Here is a 7,164-nt window from a genome sequence, read left to right on the forward strand (position 1 = left end):
CCTCTTGTACTTAAGTCGGCATTGTGCCTTTTGAATTTAATTCCGATGCAATTTCTGTGTTTCATCGTCAATAAGAAAGTCCAAGGGATGCATTAAACCTGAAATGAAGCATCGGAATCTAAAACTGGACTCACAGGAGAGGTTTAAATCATAGAATGTTAGAGTGTCAGTCCTCTTGTACTTAAGTCGGCATTGTGCCTTTTGTATTAAATTCGGATGCAATTTCTGTGCTTCATTGCCAATAAGAAGGTCCAAGGTATACAGTTAACCTGAAGTGAAGCATCGGAATCTAAAACAGGACTCACAGGAGAGGTTCAAATCATTGAAAGATGGAGTGTCAGTCCTCTTGTACATAAGTCGGCAGTATCCCTATTGTATTAAATTCGGATGCAAATTCTGTGTTTCATCATCAATAAGAAGGTCCAAGGGATACAGTAAACCTGAAGTGAAGCATCGGAATCTAAAACTGGACTCCCAGGTGAGGTTAAATCATAGAAAGTTTGAGTGTCAGTCCTATTGTACTTCAGTCGGCATTGTGCCTTTTGTATTAAATTCGGATGCAATTTCTGTGTTTCATCATCAATAAGAAGGTCCAAGGGATACGGTAAACCAGAAGTGAAGCATCGGAATCTAAAACTGGACTCACGGGAGAGGTTCAAATCATAGAAAATTAGAGTGTCAGTCCTCTTGTACTTAAGTCGGCATTGTGCCTTTTGTATTAAATTCGGATGCAATTTCTGTGTTTCATCATCAATAAGAAGGTCCAAGGGATACAGTAAACCTGAAGTGAAGCATCGGAATCTAAAACTGGACTCACAGGTGAGGTTCAAATCATAGATAGTTAGAGTGTCAGTCCCCATGTACTTAAGTCGGCATTGTGCCATTTGTATTAAATTCGGATGCAATTTCTGTGTGTCATCATCAATTAGAAGGTCCAAGGGATATAGTAAACCTGAAGTGAAGCAGCGGAATCTAAAACTGGACTCACAGGAGAGGATCAAATAATTGAAAATTAGAGTGTCAGTCCTCTTGTACTTAAGTCGGCATTGTGCCTTTTGTATTAAATTCGGATGCAATTTCTGTGCTTCATCGTCAATAAGAAGGTCCAAGGGATACAGCAAACCTGAAGTGAAGCATCGGAATCTAAAACTGGACTCACAGGAGAGGATCAAATAATTGAAAGTTAGAGTGTCAGTCCTCTTGTACTTAAGTCGGCGTTGTGCCTTTTGTATTAAATTCGGATGCAATTTCTGTGCTTCATCGTCAATAAGTAGGTCCAAGGGATACAGCAAACCTAAAGTGAAGCATCGGAATCTAAAACTGGACTCACAGGAGAGGTACAAATTGTAGAAAGTTAGAGCATCAGTCCTCTTGTACTTAAGTCGGCATTGTGCCTTTTGTATTAAATTCGGATGCAATTTCTGTGTTTCATCGTCAATAAGAAGGTCCAAGGGATACAGTAAGCCTGAAGTGAAGCATCGGAATCTAAAACTGGACTCACAGGAGAGGTACAAATTATAGAAAGTTAGAGCATCAGTCCTCTTTTACTTAAGTCGGCATTGTGCCTTTTGTATTAAATTCGGATGCAAATTCTGTGTTTCATCATCAATAAGAAGGTCCAAGGGATACAGTAAACCAGAAGTGAAGCATCGGAATCTAAAACTGGACTAAAATGGGAAGGTTAAAATCATAGAAAATTAGAGTGTCAGTCATCTTGTACTTAAGTCGGCATTGTGCCATTTGTATTAAATTCGGATGCAATATCTGTGTTTCATCATCAATAAGAAGGTCCAAGGGATATAGTAAACCTGAAGTGGAGCAGCGGAATCTAAAACTGGACTCGCAGCAGAGGTTCAATTCATAGAAAGTTAGAGTGTCAGTCCTCTTGTACTTAACTCGGCATTGTGCCTTTTGTATTAAATTCGGATGCAATTTCTGTGTTTCATCGTCAATAAGAATGTCCAAGGGAAACAGTAAACCTGAAGTGAAGCATCGGAATCTAAAACTGGACTCACAGGAGAGGTTCAAATCATAGAAAGTTAGAGTGTAGAGTCCTCTTGTACTTAAATCGGCATTGTGCCTTTTGTATTAAATTCGGATGCAATTTCTGTGTTTCATCGTCAATAAGAGGGTCCAAGATATACAGTAAACCTGAAGTGAAGCATCGGAACTTAAAACTGGACTCACAGGTGAGGTTCAAATCATAGAAAGTTAGAGTGTCAGTCCTCTTGTACTTAAGTCGGCATTGTGCCTTTTGTATTAAATTCGGATGCAATTTCAGGGCTACATCATCAATAAGAAGGTCCAAGGGTTACAATAAACCTGAAGTGAAGCATTGGAATCTAAAACTGGACTCACAGCAGAGGTTCAAATCATAGAATGATAGAGTGTCAGTCCTCTTGTACTTAAGCCGGCATTCTGCCTTTTGTATTAAATTCGGATGCAATTTCTGTGCTTCATGGTCAATAAGACGGTCCAAGGTATACACTAAACCTGAAGTGAAGCATCGGAATCAAAAACTGGTCTCACAGGAGAGGTTCAAATCATAGAAAGTTAGAGTGTCTGTCCTCTTGTACTTAAGTCGGCATTGTGCCTTTTGTATTAAATTCGGATTCAACTTCTGTGTTTCATCGTCTATAAGAAGGTCCAAGGTATACAGTAAACCTGAAGTGAAGCATCGGAATCCATAACTGGACTAACAGGTGAGGTTCAAATTATAGAAAGTTAGGGTGTCAGTCCTCTTGTACTTCAGTCGGCATTGAGCTTTTTATATTAAATTCGGATTCAATTTCTGTGTTTCATCATCAATAAGAAGGTCCAAGGGATACAGTAAACCTGAAGTGAAGCATCGGAATCTAAAACTGGACTCACAGGAGAGGTTCAAATCATAGAGAGTAAGAGTGTCAGTCCTCTAGTAATTAAGTCGGAATTATTTCTTTTGTAATTAATTCGGATGCAATTTCTGAGTCTCATCGTTAATAAGAAGGTCCAAGGAATACAGTAAACCTGAAGTGGAGTATCGGAATCTAAAACTGGACACACAGGAGTGGTTCAAATCATAGAAATTTAGAGTGTCAGTCCTCTTGTACTTAAGTCGGCATTGTGCTTTTTGTATTAAAGTCGGATGCTACTTCTGGGTTTCATCATCAATAAGAAGCTCCAAGGGAGACAGTAAACCTGAAGTGAAGCATCGGAACCTAAAACTGGACTCACAGGAGAGGTTCAAATCATAGAAAGTTAGAGTGTCAGTCCTGTTGTACTTAAGTCGGCATTGTGCCTTTTATATTAAATTCGGATGCAATTTCTGTGTTTCATCGTCAATAAGATGGTCCAAGGGATACAGTAAACCTGAAGTGAAGCATCGGAATCTAAAACTGGAGTCACAGGAGAGGTTCAATTCATAGAAAGCTAGAGTGTCAGTCCTCTTGTACTTAAGTCGGCATTGTGCCTTTTGTGTTAAATTCGGATGCAATTTCTGTGCTTCATCGCCAATAAGATGGTCCAAGGTATACAGTAAACCTGAAGTGAAGAGTCGGAATCTAAAACCCTGACTCACAGGAGAGGTTCAAATCATAGAAACATAGAGTGTCAGTCCTCTTGTACTTAAGTCGGCATTGTGCCTTTTGAATTTAATTCCGATGCAATTACTGTATTTCATCGTCAATAAGAAAGTCCAAGGGATGCATTAAACCTGAAATGAGGCATCGGAATCTAACACGGGACTCACAGGAGAGGTTTAAATCATAGAAAGTTAGAGTGTCAGTCCTCTTGTACTTAAGTCGGCATTGCGCCTTTTGTATTGAATTCGGATGCAATTTCTGTGCTTCATTGCCAATAAGAAGGTCCAAGGTATTCAGTTAATCTGAAGTGAAACATCGGAATCTAAAACTGGACTCACAGGAGAGGTTCAAATCATAGAAAGTTAGAGTTTCAGTCCTCTTGTACTTAAGTCGGCAGTGTGCCTTTTGTATTAAATTCGGATGCAATTTCTGTGTTTCATCGTCAATAAGAAGGTCCAAGGGATACAGTAAACTTGAAGTGAAGCATCGGAATCTAAAACTGGACTCACAGGAGAGGTTCAAATCATAGAAAGTTATAGTGTCAGTTCTCTTGTACTTAAGTCAGCATTGTGCCTTTTGTATTAAATTCGGATGCAATTTCTGTGTTTCATCGTGAATAAGAAGGTCCATGGGATACAGTACACCTGAAGTGAAGCATCGGAATCTAAAACTGGACTCACAGGAGAGGATCAAATAATAGAAAGTTAGAGTGTCAGTCCTCTTGTACTTAAGTCGGCATTGTGCCTTTTGTATTGAACTCGGATGCAATTTCTCTGCTTCATCGCCAATAAGAAGGTCCAAGGTATACTGTAAACCTGAAGTGAGCGTCGGAATCTAAAACAGGACTCACAGGAGAGGTTCAAATCATTGTAAGATGGAGTGTCAGTCCTCTTGTACTTAAGTCGGCAGTATCCCTATTGTATTAAATTCGGATGCAAATTCTGTGTTTCATCATCAATAAGAAGGTCCAAGGGATACAGTAAACCTGAAGTGAAGCATCGGAATCTAAAACTGGACTCCCAGGTGAGGTTAAATCATAGAAAGTTTGAGTGTCAGTCCTCTTGTACTTCAGTCGGCATTGTGCCTTTTGTATTAAATTCGGATGCAATTTCTGTATTTCATCATCAGTAAGGAGGTCCAAGGGATACAGTAAACCAGTAGTGAAGCATCGGAATCTAAAACTGGACTCACGGGAGAGGTTCAAATCATAGAAAGTTAGAGTGTAGAGTCCTCTTGTACTTAAATCGGCATTGTGCCTTTTGTATTAAATTCGGATGCAATTTCTGTCTTTCATCGTCAATAAGAGGGTCCAAGATATTCAGTAAACCTGAAGTGAAGCATCGGAACTTAAAACTGGACTCACAGGTGAGGTTCAAATCATAGAAAGTTAGAGTGTCAGTCCTCTTGTACTTAAGTCGGCATTGTGCCTTTTGTATTAAATTCGGATGCAATTTCAGGGCTACATCATCAATAAGAAGGTCCAAGGGTTACAATAAACCTGAAGTGAAGCATTGGAATCTAAAACTGGACTCACAGGAGAGGTTCAAATCATAGAGAGTAAGAGTGTCAGTCCTCTTGTACTTAAGTCGGCATTGTGCCTTTGGAATATAATTCCGATGCAATTTCTGTGTTTCATCGTCAATATGAAGGTCCAAGGGATACAGTAAACCTGAAGTGAAGCATCGGAATCTAAAACAGGACTCACAGGAGAGCTTCAAATCATTGAAAGATGGAGTGTCAGTCCTCTTGTACTTAAGTCGGCAGTATCCCTATTGTATTAAATTCGGATGCAATTTCAGGGCTACATCATCAATAAGAAGGTCCAAGGGTTACAATAAACCTGAAGTGAAGCATTGGAATCTAAAACTGGACTCATAGCAGAGGTTCAAATCATAGAATGATAGAGTGTCAGTCCTCTTGTACTTAAGCCGGCATTCTGCCTTTTGTATTAAATTCGGATGCAATTTCTGTGCTTCATGGTCAATAAGACGGTCCAAGGTATACACTAAACCTGAAGTGAAGCATCGGAATCAAAAACTGGTCTCACAGGAGAGGTTCAAATCATAGAAAGTTAGAGTGTCTGTCCTCTTGTACTTAAGTCGGCATTGTGCCTTTTGTATTACATTCGGATTCAACTTCTGTGTTTCATCGTCAATAAGAAGGTCCAAGGTATACAGTAAACCTGAGGTGAAGCATCGGAATCTATAACTGGACTAACAGGTGAGGTTCAAATTATAGAAAGTTAGGGTGTCAGTCCTCTTGTACTTCAGTCGGCATTGAGCTTTTTATATTAAATTCGGATTCAATTTCTGTGTTTCATCATCAATAAGAAGGTCCAAGGGATACAGTAAACCTGAAGTGAAGCATCGGAATCTAAAACTGGACTCACAGGAGAGGTTCAAATCATAGAGAGTAAGAGTGTCAGTCCTCTAGTAATTAAGTCGGAATTATTTCTTTTGTAATTAATTCGGATGCAATTTCTGAGTCTCATCGTTAATAAGAAGGTCCAAGGAATACAGTAAACCTGAAGTGGAGTATCGGAATCTAAAACCGGACTCACAGGAGTGGTTCAAATCATAGAAATTCAGAGTGTCAGTCCTCTTGTACTTAAGTCGGCATTGTGCCTTTTGTATTAAAGTCGGATGCAACTTCTGAGTTTCATCAACAATAAGAAGGTCCAAGGGAGACAGTAAACCTGAAGTGAAGCATCGGACTCTAAAACTGGACTCACAGGAGAGGTTCAAATCATAGAAAGTTAGAGTGTCAGTCCTGTTGTACTTAAGTCGGCATTGTGCCTTTTATATTAAATTCGGATCCAATTTCTGTGTTTCATCGTCAATAAGATGGTCCAAGGGATACAGTAAACCTGAAGTGAAGCATCGGAATCTAAAACTGGAGTCACAGGAGAGGTTCAATTCATAGAAAGCTAGAGTGTCAGTCCTCTTGTACTTAAGTCGGCATTGTGCCTTTTGTGTTAAATTCGGATGCAATTTCTGTGGTTCATCGCCAATAAGATGGTCCAAGGTATACAGTAAACCTGAAGTGAAGCGTCGGAATCTAAAACCCTGACTCACAGGAGAGGTTCAAATCATAGAAACATAGAGTGTCAGTCCTCTTGTACTTAAGTCGGCATTGTGCCTTTTGAATTTAATTCCGATGCAATTACTGTATTTCATCGTCAATAAGAAAGTCCAAGGGATGCATTAAACCTGAAATGAGGCATCGGAATCTAACACGGGACTCACAGGAGAGGTTTAAATCATAGAAAGTTAGAATGTCAGTCCTCTTGTACTTAAGTCGGCATTGTGCCTTTTGTATTAAATTCAGATGCAATTTCTGTGCTTCATTGCCAATAAGAAGGTTCAAGGTATTCAGTTAACCTGAAGTGAAACATCGGAATCTAAAACTGGACTCACAGGAGAGGTTCAAATCATAGGAAGTTAGAGTTTCAGTCCTCTTGTACTTAAGTCGGCAGTGTGCCTTTTGTATTAAATTCGGATGCAATTTCTGTGTTTCATCGTCAATAAGAAGGTCCAAGGGATACAGTAAACCTGAAGTGAAGCATCGGAATCTAAAACTGGACTCCCAGGTGAGGTTAAATCAT

The sequence above is a fragment of the Schistocerca americana genome, unplaced genomic scaffold, assembly GCF_021461395.2.
Source record: "Schistocerca americana isolate TAMUIC-IGC-003095 unplaced genomic scaffold, iqSchAmer2.1 HiC_scaffold_44, whole genome shotgun sequence".
Taxonomy (NCBI): domain Eukaryota; kingdom Metazoa; phylum Arthropoda; class Insecta; order Orthoptera; family Acrididae; genus Schistocerca; species Schistocerca americana.